Genomic DNA, 17,139 nt, shown 5'->3' with positions numbered 1-17,139 from the left:
TGCTCTATTAAAATGCAAACATATGGAAAAATAATAGGCCTTTACTTAGCAGTTAGCACTTTAACAGTGTATAGCTGGCATCAGACACAGAGCTGATGCCAGTGGGCTCGGGAAAGAAAGAGGATACCACATGGAAGGAAGCCCTCAAATCAATTTCACTTTTTTTTTTTGCAGATATGTTTTCATGTCCCTCTTGTGTCTAAAAATCAGTAACATCAGGAGGACTATTGGAATAAATTGTGAAATGTTGCATTGCCTTCCATATTACAGGACTGGAAGTGATTTAATGTGACATTAATAATGATAATGACCTCAGCCTAACGGATAAAGGCAGAACTTGTAAAGGAAACAATGAATGGTCTCTCTTGAAAATATTTTAATCTAAAATATCAAATGTTGCTTCCCTCAGGAAGCCTTCCTGATTCACCATATAGATTCAATCATAGTATATTATTTCGTAAGTGTATTTCTCACGTCATTCATTTATTTGTATAATTGCAAATACACATATTTACTACAACCCAAGACTCTTATAACTCTATATTCAATACCTCACACAATTTCTAGCACAGTGTAGAAACTCAGGAGGTATTTGTTGGATTTAATAGGTACAAATCTGGAAGATAAAATAGATTAAGCTATTCCCCAGTGCATCCAGGACTTGGTCTACCTAAAAATTAAAACTAAAGATGTTTTTCAGGAGAATATTAAACATTACAAAGGTTTAGTCATCACACAATTAAAAAATACTTCCATTTAGATGATGCTTTAATCAAATTAAGTGGTGTTTGTTAAAGCATTTGGCTAAATGTTACATGCCTGTATCTCTTACAAATATAATCAAATTCATCCCCAAATTATCTATGCTCATATTATAGTGCATTGGCAAAGCTACATCCCAAATGTCACTTTAACCTGCAGAAATGATCAGATTTGTATTCTACAGGGCTGGTTTCAATGAGGAATTTTCAGAATGATGAAACCAGAGTTAGCTGGTAGCAATTATTGGTACATTTCAGATGAGCTCAGCGTGAAGAATAAGACTGAAGAAAGATTAAGTCTCAAATACTAAGGGACAGAGAAAAAATGAAAAGAGAGACCGAAGGGGCTTGAAACGCAGGAAAGGACCAGTTATCTGCAGGAAGCTGGTATTCTTATGTGAGATGCATGTGACCCAGTCTGGGTTAGAATGTTATCTCTATGTGATCTGCAGAATTTCTCTCTTGACTGTAGCAACCTCAGAAGAGTGAATTAAAGTCTTAAGGAGAAAAATCAATAAAGAAAAAAAGATAAAAGCAATATGGCTGGAGAGCATTTCAAAAACCATATAAAAGTCTCTTAAATGGCCATGAAAGACTAACCAGTATTTATAAGGGCTTAACAGGAATACCAATAAGAATAGATTTGTTGGTCTCCTTAAGGGAGCAAAGAGGCTTCTGGGTGGTTTACGGCATTTGGCTGGTCTTTGTTTCATTCTAGGATGTGACATATAGAAGCAAGGATTGCATAAAAGACTGCCTATGACAACAAGAAATTCATTGGAGAGGTATTATGAGGAAGTTGGGGTTAGAGCCGCACTTACTGCTTGCTCATTGGTACGGAGGGAGTATAATGCTCTTGAGTACCTGTCCTGTGACTGGCTCTATTTTATTCCCAGGCTGGGAATTTTTCTGAACTCTGTGTCAGAAACAGACAACAGAGTCATTTAATTTCAATCATAATGCTTTCTGTAATATGTCTTTAAGAAGTCTGTAAATGAATTTTTCCTTTTAATTAGAAGTGAAATTCATTCCAAATCTTTTCTAGGCCAGCTGTCTTCTAACTTAACTGAGAGGATGAAGGTAGCAGGTAGGCAAGCATCAATGAAATGGAAGTGGTGGGAAATGTGGGAGAAATGGGTAGATGTATTCCTACTAGTCAAGGAAAGGATTACCAAATCAAATTGAGAGTTTAGGGAGCTGGATTTCAAAATGTTCAAAGCAGACATAGGTATGACCCTTCCCCTCCAAGGTCTGAGGTCTACACGTGGAGAGTGATTGATGCTACTTTAGCTAATCATACATTGGTTCGTCTCTGTTTCAGTACATTTTTTTTTATTTCCCATCATGCCACAGATATCTTTTATTGATGAGAAACTTTCAAACATGAAATTCTACCAAGACAACTCTGAATATTTTTTAATTAAGGGAGGGAAAAGTGTGTTTTGTGGAAAGCCCAAGGCAAAACCTTACAGAATCCTGGGCTCAAATGGGTTAAATAACCTGTGAGAATCTCAGTGCTCCTAAGGGAAAGAGTGGGAATTCACACTTCACTCTGCCTGATTCCAAAGGAAGTACTCATGGCCCTGATCCCTAGTGCAATGATCCCCGGATTGCTTAAGTCAATGAGCTCCTATAGCTAAATATGCTCCAATCAGAGATAGTGAGGTAAGATAGATTTTACAGGCCAAAATTTCTGTCCTTTTTTTTTTTTTTTTGGTCCTATACAGTCATCTACTCCCCCTTCCCTCTTACACACACACATACACACTCACTCACTCAGACACTCATCTGTAGGTTACTGAAGAAGACTTTAAGCAGTTCTAGTCTAAGCAGTTAGTGATGCTACAATAGACAGTCTAGTTTTACCTTGTGCCTTGGTTATGACCTCTTGATCTCTTTCTTCTTGCTTGAAATCCCATTGCCAACAGTGTGAACCATGGTTTTTCCAGAATGAGAGTCGTCACTGCTTTGCTGGTTCTGCTCTGTCTCCATTGGCCACTAAGGGCTAAGCCTTTCTCATGTACTGCCTCTATTTTTTCCAACCACTTGCAAAATTATTATTCTCTTCATTTTTCAAACTAGGAAACTAGGGCTCAACTGAGCTAAGAAACTTATTCAAAGCCATGCAGCTAAAAAGGATAGAGTGGAAAATTTAAACCCGGTTATCTATGTTCCCTTTGCTATTAAATGCTATTTCCCCTCAGATTTTTCACCCAAGCCACACTGGTGGTGACAGACTTCCAAATATTACTTCCAGACTCTCTTGATTTGTAGAGGCTCTTTATTCTTTTTGGTGGACCACACTCCCCAGCGTGCCAGGACAACCATCTTTCATCTGCTGACAAGCCCTTTGGGTACTATGGGTTGGACTGAGCTGCCTCTCAAGACCCACACTCAGTACTTAACCCTCCACTGGGTGAGTCTAAATCCATTCCTGGTCTCCCACAGTTGGCTTCATTCCATGTCTGTGAAGAACACAGACATGCCCACTCATGTTTTGAAATATGACCCACTTGGAAGGTGTAAGTTCTCTTTTTTTTTAGTCACTTGGATGGGGTTCTGAGTTAGGCTTTGCATTTTGTCTCTCATACTATTCATGAACCTAAGTCTGAGCCTTCATTTCCTTATCTGAAAAATGGGAATAATAACATATCTTTCTGGGTTGTAGTAAGAATTAAAGGAATTGATTTATGCAAATCCCTTTGCACAGTGCTTAGCATGAAAGTGCTCAATACATGCCTCCACCTATCACCATCTTCATTACTTTAATTGTCTTTTCAGAGCAAGCAGCATCTTAGAGCCCACTGAAAGAAATCCCTACTGATGGGAACTAGAGGCAGGAAGCAGCACTTCAAATTATTTGGAGAAGGAGCTGGTGCAGTTTACTGGAAAGAGCTCTCAACAGACTTGCATTTTACTGCAGTCACTAATTAGGGATGTTATATGTTTCCCTCTATTCGTATTAGTGAGAGTTATTACCAGTCTTTTTAAGCAGAGCATTCTGTAAATGCTGGGGAAGAGCTTTGTAAATACACAAATTTGCGCCCATGCAGAATGATTCAGAAGTCTGGGTCGGGCTTTGGCACTTTTATGTGCCAAACTTTATGGTAGATCCTCATGAAGTCAGTAGATGGGTCTCCAAGTCCTTCCAAATGTGACATTCTATGATTTCATGGCAACCATGACAGAAAACAATATGGGAAGTGGGAGTGATTTGCTGAATACTGGAGTATACATTTGTACTTAGTTTGCTAGGGCTGCCGTAATAAGTAACCACAGACCAAGTGAGGAATTTATTTCTTACAGCTCTGGAGGCTAGAAATCTGAGGTCCCTGTGTCAGGAAGTTTGGTTTCTCCTGAGGCTTCCCTCCTTGGTTTGTAGATGGTGTCTTCTCCTTGTGTTATCACATGATCTATTCTCCATGAGCTCACCTGAGGTCTCTTTGTGTGTCCAAATTTCCTCTAGTCATATTGGATTTGGGCCTGACTTAAGGGTCTCACTTAAACTTCTCACCTCTTTAAAGTCCTTATTTCTAAATGTAGTTGCATTCTGGGGTACTGGGAGTTAGGGCTTCAACATATGAATTTAGGGGAAACAATTCAGCCCATAACAGTAAAAGCCTTAAAAAATGTACATTAGAATTCACTTCTAGGAATTTATTCCAGAAGAAGAGACAGAGGTTCCCAAAGTGTACCTCATAGCAGGAGCCCTTCCTATAGTGAAAAGACTTTCAAGGCCTGGTCTGCATTTTCTTGGCCCCCTGACCAATTCAGGCATAACTGTCCAGGATTTTTAGAAAGAGGGGCTTCAGGCAGAACCAAAGGAACTCTTTTCATGGGGGGCCTTGTGGGCTAAGCAACGACGTGTGATCTGAATCCCTCTAATACAAAATAATATAAATGCTTACAATGGGAACTAAGCTATCTCCAAATATGAAAGAGAATGTAGACCACTTAAAGCTTATTGGGACTTCAGTGATTTCCGGTGGATACCAGTGTGCCCAGAGAATATTCATAAGAACTATTATTCTGAAAGGATCTGAGTTGTTATTGAAGTCAAGTGAAGCTTCTATCCCTAGGGACTTCCATGGGTGTTCCAGGCTGAGATTCTGCATGAATAAGTATGGAAACAAGAGATGGTGAAAGGTACGTTACCACTGAGGTAGGCCTTTAGTCTGTATTCACAAGCTGAAGAGACCTGAGGAAATTAAAATACTGCTTACTATAGAGGAGAAATTAAAAAAAAGAGAGAGAAAAAAAAACAGCAAATGTTCAACAATTAGAGTGTTGGTTAAATAAATTATTCTGTGTTCATATAAATATAACATTGTGCAATTATTAAAAATCATGTTGTAGATGAATATATCTGTTCTTGAGAAGTATTCATGATATAGTGCTAAATAAAAAAGGCAAGAATAGTATAATAACTTTTGGTTAATGAAAGTTGTCAGTTGATTACCTATTTAAAATGTCACCTGCATGCACACCAAGTTTTGTTTGTTGGTTGTTTTTTCCTAAAGATTTTATTTATTTGAGAGAAAGAGAGAGAATGAGTGAGTGAAAGAGGGAGCCAAGTTGGGGGCGAGGGACAGAGAGAGAGGGAGAAGCAGACCACTTGCTGAGCAGCGAACCTGACTCAGGGCTCAATCCCAGGATCCTGGATCATAACCTGAGCCAAAGGCTGATGCTTAACCAACTGAGCCACCCAGGTGCTCGCCAAGTTTTGGTTTTATCTTTGGATGAGGAAATTCAAACTTTTTTTTCCTTAGTGATTTTCTGTGCATTTTCAAGTTTCCTGCGTTGTACATATAGGTTATTTATATAATGTGAGTTTTAAAAGAGTTTAATAAAAGAAAACCCAGCTCTGCTAAAATGGTATCCAGAGTGATACCTGTCAGTAATCTGTCTATGTGATTTGAGAGGGACTTTTTTTTTCTTTTGGAAATTACGTCTTTTCTACTTTTTCATTAAATTATCGTTTTGAATAAAATGACAAAGATAGCAGATGGTAATTTAAAATATGTTTACCTGAAAAAAAGAGAAAGTTGGTAACCCTATGCCAAGGTCATTGTTTCAAACATTTTCTTTTTTTTTTACATCATTTATTTTTTTATTTTTTATTTTTTAATCTTTTTTTATTTTTTTATTTATTTTTTTATTTTTTTTCAAAGATTTTATTTATTTATTTGACAGAGATCACAAGCAGGCAGAGAGGCAGGCAGAGAGAGAGGAGGAAGCAGGCTCCCTGCTGAGCAGAGAGCCCGATGCGGGGCTCGATCCCAGAACCCTGAGATCATGACCTGAGCCGAAGGCAGCGGCTTAACCCACTGAGCCACCCAGGCGCCCTAATCTTTTTTTTTAAATTTATTTTCAGCATAACAGTATTCATTGTTTTTGTACCACACCCAGTGCTCCATGCAATCCGTGCCCTCTCTAATACCCACCACCTGGTTCCCCCAACCTCCCACCACCCCCACCTCTTCAAACCCTTCAGATTGTTTTTCAGAGTCCATAGTCTCTCATTGTTCACCTCCCCTTCCAATTTCCCCCAGACATTTTCTTATATGTCTCTATGCACTATGAGTTTCCTCCTTATGCCACTAATGAAATTGGCAAAGTAACTGGGGTGAATAGAAGAGAACTTGGGCATGGTGCTCTTGCTGAGAAAGCTTTGTATCCTGTTATCCCCAAGGATTTTCCTTTCACAATAAGAGTAACATCTGAAGTCCTAGAGTCAAATGGATCATCTTCAATGGCATCAGCATGTGGTGGAAGTTTAGCATTAATGGACGTAGGAGTTCCAATTTCATCTGCTGTCGCAGGTGTGGCAATAGGATTGGTCACCAAAAACAATCCTGACAAGGGTGAAATAGAAGATTATCGTTTGCTGACAGATATTCTGGGAATTGAAGATTACAATGGTGACATGGATTTCAAAATAGCCAGGAATTTTGAATAATATTAAACATAAAAAGGGAATAACCGCCTTACAGGCTGATATTAAATTAACTGGAATACCAATAAAAATTGTTATGGAGGCCATTCAACAAACCTCAGTGGCAAAGAAGGAAATACTACAGATTATGAACAAAACTATTCCAAAACCTCGAGCATCTAGAAAAGAAAATGGACCTGTTGTAGAAACTATTCAGTTTCCATTATCAAAACGGGCAAAATTTGTTGGACCAGGTGGATATCATTTAAAAAAGCTTCCGGCTGAAACAGGAGTAACTGTTAGTCAGGTGGATGAAGAAACATTTTCTTATTTGCACCAACACCAAGTGCTATGCATGAAGCAAGAGACTTCATTACTGAAATCTGCAAAGATGATCAAGAGCAGCAACTAGAATTTGGAGCAGTGTATACCGCCACAATAACTGAAATCAGAGACACTGGAGTGATGGTTAAATTATATCCAAATATGACTGCAGTTCTACTCCATAACACACAACTTGATCAACGAAAGATTAAACATCCCACCGCCCTTGGATTAGAAGTTGGCCAAGAAATTCAGGTGAAATACTTTGGGCGTGATCCAGCTGACGGAAGAATGAGACTTTCTCGTAAAGTGCTACAGTCTCCAGCTACAAGTGTTGTCAAAACTCTAAATGACAGAAGCAGTATTGTAATGGGAGAATCTATTTCACAGTCATCATCTAATTCCACCCAGTGATATTTTTTTAAAAAGAATTCTAGAGTGATACTCTGTAGAGTAAAATCAATACTATCTTCTAATGTGTAGATTTATATATAGTATAAATATATCCTAATGATTTGTATTTAAAAAAAAGCAATCTGGGAACAGTTGCCATCAATGTTTCGTAATTTACCATGCAACTCTCACTCATACATCTTAAACATACATGCTGTGAGTCTTTCCTATTTTTTATATATTGGCGTGTTATTTGTGTTTCAGCTGGATTGCATTGTTCTTCCTGCTCCATGTTGGCCAATGGACCGTCTGGTAGATTTGGATCATATGCCCACCCACCTCTACAACCCCCGATGCTAAAAATCAAGGCAATTACTTCAAAATACTCTATATGTTGTATTTATACATATCTTTATGTATATATATAAATAATATAATAGATTATTATGTAATGTATAATGTGATATATAATATATATGTATTATGTAATATAGAGGTAATATAATAAATATATATTTATCCTTTCTTTATGTATATGTATCTTTATGTACAGAAACATATCTATTATATATTTATATATATAAATATACATATTGTTTTCTTTTTAATTTAAATAATTCTGCACTTGATACATTTCACATGCCCGGTGTTCTATGGACCTTTTCTGCCATGTGAAATGATCCTGAGCCACCTTACATAGTTATACAATTCCATTCTTTTGTTCATGAAAGAATCATCGTGTCCTTTTCTTTATGAAATTTGACCTAGGTCTCATCATTTTCTCTTCTCTGTCTAAAATGTCCCAAAAATCCATTTTAATTTTATTTATTTATCTGACAGAGAGAGAGATCACAAGTAGGCAGAGAGGCAGGTGGGGGGGTAAGGGTGGGGGCTAAGTAGTCCCCTGCTGAGCAGAGAGCCCGACTCGGGGCTTGATCCCAGGATCCTGAGACCATGACCTGAGCTGAAGGCAGAGGCTTAACCCACTAAGCCACCCAGGCGCCCCCCAAGACCCACTTTAAATCTAATTCTTGAATGTGTACTTTGCTTTCCTGAACTGGTATTTAGTTAAAAGAAGAGAAAGAAGAAGAAGAGAAAGTGGGGAGGGGAAGGAAGGAAGAGGAGGAGGGAGAGGAGGCAGAAGAGGAAGAAGAATAAAGAAGGAGAAGGAGAGGAAGAGTAACATTGAAAAGTGAGATGATATATAAATAAGTACTTCAGAATAAGTTCTTTGGACAGAAGTAATTTATTCTTTTAGAATACATTATGAAAGATAAATCATAACTGGGATTATTGAAATGTTTGTCAGAGTGTCTGTAATTATCAGATGCTCCAAAAAGAATTTTAATTTAAAAACCATACTAATTGGTATTTTTCAAAGAAATCACATAGCTATATGTATCTGAAAATGCATATTCTAAATACTTAACACAGCATTTAATATAGTGCATTTTGTGCCTTAAGCAAATAATCCTATAAAGGCAATACAGTCCACCCACAGGCAAATTTACCAAATGGGAGAGTGTAGGACTGTGGAAGGTCTGAAAAGACCTCTGCATGAAGGCAAAGGAAAGACCCTGACAGAGGTGTTCCAAAAATATGAAAACCAGATCACCTACTTCATTAATTTACCCAGGGATTGAATGAGGTTCACCTTCCAGAGTTAGTTTCTGTTTTTTTAATGAAGAGAGGGCAATTGGATATTTCAAAGGGGTTATTTGGACTCTGAATGTGCTTATTGTGTTCTGGATAGAGAAGAGGAGAACATTGTTAATGAAAAGGATTCTACTTTATTTTTTCTATTTTGTATTATTACACTCAACTTTTCCTCTAGATTTACATAAATTCAAATTTGTCTCTGTTGTTGCTCTTTTCAAATCTTTAATGATTGCCCAATAAATTTTAGATGAATGGGTGAATGAGTTAAAATGAACAATGACGTTTTAAACTTCTAAAATTTATTACAGAAATTTCAAACATGAGCAAATTGAGAGAATAGTATAATAAACTCCCACAGACCGATCACCCAGATTCCACAGTTATCAATTTATGGCCAATATTGTTTCATCTTCACTTGTTTTGTCCCCTAACTTGATTCTTTTAAAGTAAATTCAGATGGCATGTAATTTCATAAATAACATCTGTAAATATTTTAATATATATTTCTAAAAATAAGTATTCTTTTTAAAAACATAATTATAATATCATATCAAAAATTAATAATATCCTTTATATATCTGGTCAAAGAGTTCTTATCTGTTTTGCATATATATAATTTGTTTAAATTAGAAGCCAATAAGGTCCATAAATTGCAATTGACTCAGATATCTCTTTTTTTTTTTAAGACTTTATTTATTTGAGAAAGAGTGGTGAGCCCAAGTGGGGCAGAGGGAGAAGGAGAAATACACTCCACAATGAGCAGGGAGCCTCATGTGGGACTTAATCCCAGGACCCCAAGATCATGACCCAAGTGGAAGGCAGATGCTTACCTGTCTAAGGCACCGAGGCATCCCTGATTAATGTGTCTTTTAAGGCTCATTTAATCTTTATGTTCTTCTCCATCTTTTTTCTTCCTACAGTTTAGCTGTTGAAGTTGTTAGTCACATAGAGTTTTTCATCTATAGATTTCGCTATTCATGTGCCCCTGCCTAGGATTGCTTAGGATGTCTTCTAGTCCCTCTCTTTCTTATAAATTAATAGCTTAATGTAAAGTCTTTGATTAGATTCAGGTTTGACCTTTTTGTTTTAGCAAGAATATTTTATAAGTAGTATTAGGTACATCCATCAGAAGCATATAATGTCTGGTTGCCTCTCTTTTTGAGATGTGAATAGCCATTAATAATCATTGCCTAACATGCACCGGAATGTTTATAGCAGCGATGTCCACAATAGCCAAACTATGGAAAGAGCCTAGATGTCCATCAACAGATGAATGGATAAAGAAGATGTGAGGTATACACACCACACACACACACACACACACACACACACACACACACACACACAGGAATACTATGCAGCCATCAAAAAACCCGAAATCTTGCCATTTGCAATGATGTGGATGGAACTAGAGGATATTATGCTAAGCTAAATAAGTCAATCAGAGAAAGACAATTATCATATGGTCTCTCCAATATGAGGAGTTTGAAAGGCAGGGTGGGAGGCCATGGGGGAGAGGAATGGAAAAATAAAACAAGATGGGACCATGGAGGGAGACAAACCATAAAAGACTCTTAATCTCAGGAAACAAATTGAAGGTTACTGGAGGGGAGGGGATTGGGAAGGATAGGGTGGCTAGGTGATGGACATTAGGGAGGGTGTGTGCTATGGTGAGTGCTGTGAATTGTATAAAACTGATGATTCACAGACCTATACCCCTGAAACAATAATATATTATGTTAATAAAAAATGATTACAAAAATAATCATTGCCTAGATTCATTAGTTTATTAAGAGCTGCAAAATGCACTCTATTATTCCTTCTTCATTTACTAGCTTGAATACTTCTCTAAAGAAGTATTCTTTATCAACTATTTATTTACCTGGGATACAAGTCATATAATAAAGGCAGAATAAATGCTTAATTTCCCCCTACGTAACCAGTTTTCAAATGAATTCAATCGCCAATATTTTCCAAAAGTAATGAAGCAATTTTTTCAATTATCTTTTTTCAAGATTTTATTTACTTATTTATTTTATATATAGATAGAGAGAGAGAGAGAGAGTAGGGGGAGGAGCAGAAGGAGAGGGACAAACTGACTCCACACTGAGCGCAGAGCCCCACCCAGGGGCTGAATCCCACAACCCAGTGATCATGACTTGAGCTGAAATCAAAAGTTCAACTCTTAACTGACTGAGCCACCCAGGTGCCCCTCAATTATCATTATTAACTCATGAATTTAAACATAGCTGAAGTATTTCAATCCATTTTAGATACTATTGCTACTGCTCAGATGATTCTACCTTCAGTGAGTCTCAGAGATCTTTTCAACTTGACTGTTCAGTCAATTTGGCAAAATGCTAACAGCCTTAATAATATTTTACTTGCTGTCTGGTATGACAAGATGTAGTACATTCTTTGTGCTACACCTAGAATCAGGCATTTTCCCAGGGACCTCTGGTATGTTTTAATGGAAAGTAATATCTCAAGATCACCATTTGGATGGTGGGGATATCTATTGCTTCTAGGCCTTTTCAGTGGGCACAGCTAAGAAATAAATATTTTTAAGGCAAAATACACAATAATTTTACGTTGATAATTCAAATTCAAATTTAGGACTATAAAATTTTTACTTAAACTCTTCTTTTATCTGCTCCCCTTTGTTCCACAACAAAATTTCAGATTTTGATTGGCACTGAAATAATTACTTATTTGCTTTATTCCACAATAAATATATAGCAGAATCAGAATAATAATATTAAAACTACCACCAATAACTTGATTACTGAAAATAATTTCAGTTGCATGTTTAATTCTTTAGTCCCTAGAATATATTTTACTAGGGATGAATATTCAGAATATTGCATTTTGAAGTTACTTCAGATATTTCACTTCTGTGTGGTTATATTGCAAAACTAGGTACACAATAGTATACACACACATTATCGCATTACCATGCACCCTCTCTTCCACTGTGCTTTTTCACCTAGCATAGCCCAGTGGTGAACATGCCTTTTTTCACCAGCGTGGTACTCCTTTGTGAGGTTATGCCAAAATTTATTTAGCTTGTCCCCATTTATTTGGGTTGTTTGTTTATTTAGAGGGAGGGGGGAGGGGAAACAGTGGTGGGGTGGCACAAGGAGAAGGAGAGAGAGAATCTTTTTTTTTTTTTTGAGAGAGAGACTCTTAAGCAGGCTCCATGCTCAGTGTGGAGCCTGACATGAGGCTTGATCTCCTGTCCCTGAGGTCATGAACTGAGCAGAAATCAAGGGTCAGATGCTTTAACCAACTGGGCTGCCCAGGCACCTCAATCTGGATTTATAGTTTTGCTTTCACAAATAGTGTTTTAGTGAATGGTTTTGTGCATTTGATATATTTGAATGTATTTTCATATCTTTCCAGTATATATTTGGGATAGATTTTTATATGTAAGATTTTTTTTATCAAAGAGTAAATGTATTGGAATATGTTTTGTCAACCTCCATTCCATAAGTTTGCATCATTTTTCATTTCCAGAGGTAAAGCATAAACTTGTCTTACCGTAGCCTCAACCAAAGATTATGTTGTCAAAAATCCCAGAGTAGATTTAATTGGCATTTCTCTATTATGAAGGTAGTTGAACATTTTTTCCATATGACTAAGGTCATTTGTATTTCTCTTTGACTGAAGTGTCTGCTCTTATCTCTAGTCCACTTTTTTTTTCTTTTACAGGATTTGTGCCTCTGAGTTTTTAAAAGTGCTTTATATTAACTCTTTGTGATAAAAGTTGCAACTATTTTACCTAGTTTGTCATTTGACTTTTTACTTTGCTTTTATGGTGTTTGGTTTTGCTATTCAGTTTTCAAGATGTGTGTATTATTCCACATAGCACTATTCCCCTTTTTTCTTCTATACTGTGAGTCAGAGTTTGGAAAGGAGCTGCTTCCAAAGTTAAAGACAATTTCTCTGTGTTTTCCCAAATCATATTTCTAGGACTTTAACATTTAATTCTGCTACATTTGAATTTATTTTTATAAGTGGTGTGTAGAGTGGACCCAATTTTGTCTTTTTTTCCACACGGTTATCTGGTTATACCAATACCTTATATTAGGAAGTGAATCTCTTCCCTATTGATATGAGCTGATGCCCTTCTCATGGTCTACATTTCCAGATGCACTGGATCTATTTCTGGATTTTCTATTCTGTTTCATTGGTCAGTCTGTCTACTCATATCAGACTAGTTTACTTATAGAAGCTAGAATTGTATTTTAATGTCCAGTAAGGCTAGATTTCTGCTCCTGCTTCCCTCCCTCATCCTCTATGTTCTCCTTTTTCAGGATGTTCTTGGCTATTTTTTTTTCCATATGAAATTTATAATCATTTTGTCTAACTCCAGAAAAGGACCTGATGGTATTTTTCACTAACATTGCATTGCATTTAGTGGTGCCTGGGTGGTTCAGTCAGTTAAGCATCTGATTCTTGGTTTTCACTCAGGTCATGATCTCAGGCCTTGTAGGATTGAGCTCAGCATTGGGTTCCACACTCAGTGAGGAGTCTGCTTGGGATTCTCTCTCACTCTCCCTGTGCCCCTCCCCCCCACTCATGCACAAGCATATACAATCTCTCTCTCTCTCAAATAAATGAAGCTTTAAAAATTTTTTTTAAAAGTTTGATTGCATTTAAATATTGAACTGAGAGAAAATTTTCATCTTTAGAATATTGAGTTTTATAATCCCAAAACACAGTATGTCTTTGCATTTGTTTAAGTTAATTTTTTGTGTGTGTCTTTCAGGACACACATTTTATAGTTTTCTTCACATAGATTTTAGACATTTCTAGTGAAGTTTACTCACAATACTGATTTTCTTATTTAGGTTATTATATAAGAGATCTTCCATATGTTCTGTTTTGTCTGTATAGGTGAAGACCATTGATTTTTGCATGATGATTTTATAAATTACTTTACTAAATTTTGTTTTTTTCCAAAAAGTTTTTTCATTTGTCCTTTTGCATTTTTCATATATATAATTCTATCTTTCCTTTTAACTGTTTATTTCTTTTATTGTAACTAGACTGTTTGGATTTTCTGTCTTCTTTGAAGTATATTGTAGTTTTCTAGAAAATAATACATTTTATGTAGGTTTTCAAAATTTTTGCATTGAACTATGCAAAGTAGTCTGATGATTTTTTTGTTTGCTTCCTTCATTTCTGATAATATTTCTTACTTGTCATTCTTAATTTCCTGTATTTGTGCTATCTCAATTTTTAAAATAGTTTTCATGCTATCTCAATTTTTATAGTTTTCACTGAAGTATAATATACAAAAAGGGAATAATCATAAATTTTCATGATTTGAAAATCATAAATTTTCAAAAATCATGAATTTTCACAAAGCGAACTCACCTGAGTAGCCCCTACTTTTATCAAGAAATGGAACATTTCTGGAAATATAACATTCAGAAGCCCTACTGTGTCCCTTCTCAGCCACCATATCTTTATTTATCAGTTGATCACCCTCTGACTTCTAAAACTGTGGATTCATTTCACCTGTTGTCAAAGCTACATAAATGGAATTATAAAATCTTGTATCTCTTTTGAGTCTAGCTTCTTTCATTCAACATTACATTTGTAAGATTCATGTCACAGCATGTAGCAATACTTCATTCATTTTAATTGCTGAATAAAATTCCATTTGCTCGCAGACCATAATTTAATATCTGCTCTATTACTGATTAACAGATGGATTGTTGGCAGTTGGTGGCAATTAAGAATAAAGCTGCTATGAACATTTTTATGTATGTCTCCTGGTACATATATAAGCAAAGGTCTGTAAGTGCTATGTACCTATGAAGTGATTTGCTGGTCATGAATCATGCCATGTGTACATCTTTGATAAGTACTTCCAAAAAACTTTTCAAAGTGGTTTTTCTAATTTAAACTCCCCCAAAACTATATAAGAGTTCCTGTGCTCTGCATCCTTATTAAATTTGATATTATCAGTCTCCTTAAATTTAAGTATTCTGGTTTTGGATTTGCATTTCCTTAATGACCAATGAGCATCTTTTCATATCTTTTGTTATCTATTTGGTTTTGATAATAAATAATGCCTATTTAAGTTTTTTGCCCATGTTTCTATTGAACTGTCTGCCTTTTTTATTTAGATTCTTTACACATTCTGGACACAAAGTCTTTGTCAGATGTAAGCATTCAAAAAATGGACTCCTATTTTTTATCTTAGCTTTCAAGTCTCTAAATGAGTCTTCTGATGAGTAGAAGTTCTTAATTTTTTATCTAGTCCAAATTATTTTTCCCTTTATGGTTACTGCCTTTTTTTAAATCCTATTTGGGAAATCTTTGCCTATGACAAGGTCGTGCAGATCATATTCTAAAAGTAATTGTTTTACCTTTCACCTTTAAACTTACTCTGGACCTAGAATTGAATTTTTATATGGTACAATGTGGGAAACAACCTTAATTTTTTTCTGTATTTTTTTCAGTTGAATATATTGACACACTACAATTTGTTGACAGTTCTCTACTTGTGACTCTATAATTGACCTCTGCCATAAACCACATGCCCATGGCAGGGTTTATTTCTGGACTCCTTCTGTTTCTGTTTCTGGTCCATTTGCCTGAACTCAAACTGGTATCACACTGTCTTATTTAATGTGGCTTGATAGTTAGTGGTGTAGGTAGGTTCACCAAATCATTTTTCTTAAAATCTACCTGATCTATTCTTGGTTACTTGCATTTTTAAAAATCAGTTTTTGAAAAATGTCAATTCCTCACCCCCCAAAACATTCCTGGAATTTTGACTGTAGATGCATTAACTCCTTCAGTTAATTTAGGGAGAACTGACATGTTTACAGCAGAGTCTTCTAATTTATGAACAAAGTATAGCCCTGTTTTTACTTAGGGATTTTATAATTTCTTTCCATAATATTTTAAAATTCTTTGTGTTGAAATTTTGTGCACATTTTTATTAGATATAGTCTAAGGTATTTAAAACTGATGCTATTGTAAATGCTTTTTTGGAAATAGTTTCATTTATTTATAAAAATTTGATTTATTTTAGTAAATTGGATATTGAGGCTTCATTAAGTTCATTTACTAAATACAACAATTTATTTCTAAATTATTTTGGATTTTCCATGCACAGTCATGCCATTTGCAAATAATTACAGTGCTTTACTTCCTCGGTTAAGACCTCCAGTACCATGTTGAATAAAAGTAGTGATAGAACTACCATAGGATCCAGCAATTCCACTTCTGGGTATCTATCCAAGGAAATGAAAACACTAATCAGAAAAGATATCTGCATTCCCATGTTTCTTGCAGCATTAATTACAATAACTAAGATATGAAAACAACCCAAGGGTCCATTAATAAATAAACAGATAAAGAAGAGGTGGGATATTATTCAGCCATAAGAAAAGAATGAAATCTTTCCATTTACAACAATATGGATGGAACTTGAGGGCATTCTGCTAAGTGAAATAAGTCAGAGAAAGACAAATACTGTATGAATTCATTTATGTGTGGAATCTGAAAAACAACAACAAGAACATTAGATATAGATAACAGATTGGTGGTTACCAGAGATAGGGTGTGTGTGTGTGTTGGGTGTGAGGGGGGGTGAAATGGCTGAAAGAAAAAAAAGTGGTGATAATGAGCATTTTTACTCAATTTCTAATCATAGAGGGAAGTTTTAATATTTCAACAATAAGTGTTAGATTTATAGTAGAATTTTATTTGATGCATTTTATCAGATTAAGGAAGTTTTCTATAATTCCTACTTTTCTAGCAGTTTTTTTTTTAGTGGACAGGAGATGAATTTTATAAAAAAATTTTTCTGTGACTATGGAGTGATAATATAATTTTTATTCTAACTTTTAATGTGGTAAATTACATTAGTTGATGTCTTTTACTCAAATTGAGGTATCACTTACATATATTAAAATGCACAACTGTTAAGTGTACAGCTTGATGAATTTTTGCATATGTGTACACCCATTTAACTACCATTTAGATGATCTTCATCCACCAGCAAGTCCTTTGTTCTCATTCCCAGCCAATACTCAGAGGCAA

General features: G+C 35.7%; 1 pseudogene; it reads left to right on the top strand.

The window, feature by feature from the left end:
• The first annotated feature begins 6,333 nt into the window (after positions 1-6,333).
• LOC125082028 (polyribonucleotide nucleotidyltransferase 1, mitochondrial-like) lies at positions 6,334-7,474 on the top strand (annotated as a pseudogene).
• The last annotated feature ends 9,665 nt before the right edge of the window (positions 7,475-17,139 follow it).

The sequence above is a fragment of the Lutra lutra genome, chromosome 1 (genome assembly GCF_902655055.1).
Source record: "Lutra lutra chromosome 1, mLutLut1.2, whole genome shotgun sequence".
NCBI classification, from domain to species: Eukaryota; Metazoa; Chordata; class Mammalia; order Carnivora; family Mustelidae; genus Lutra; species Lutra lutra.
Note: the sequence above shows the minus strand (reverse complement) of the source record. Positions and strands in the feature narration are given on the sequence as shown.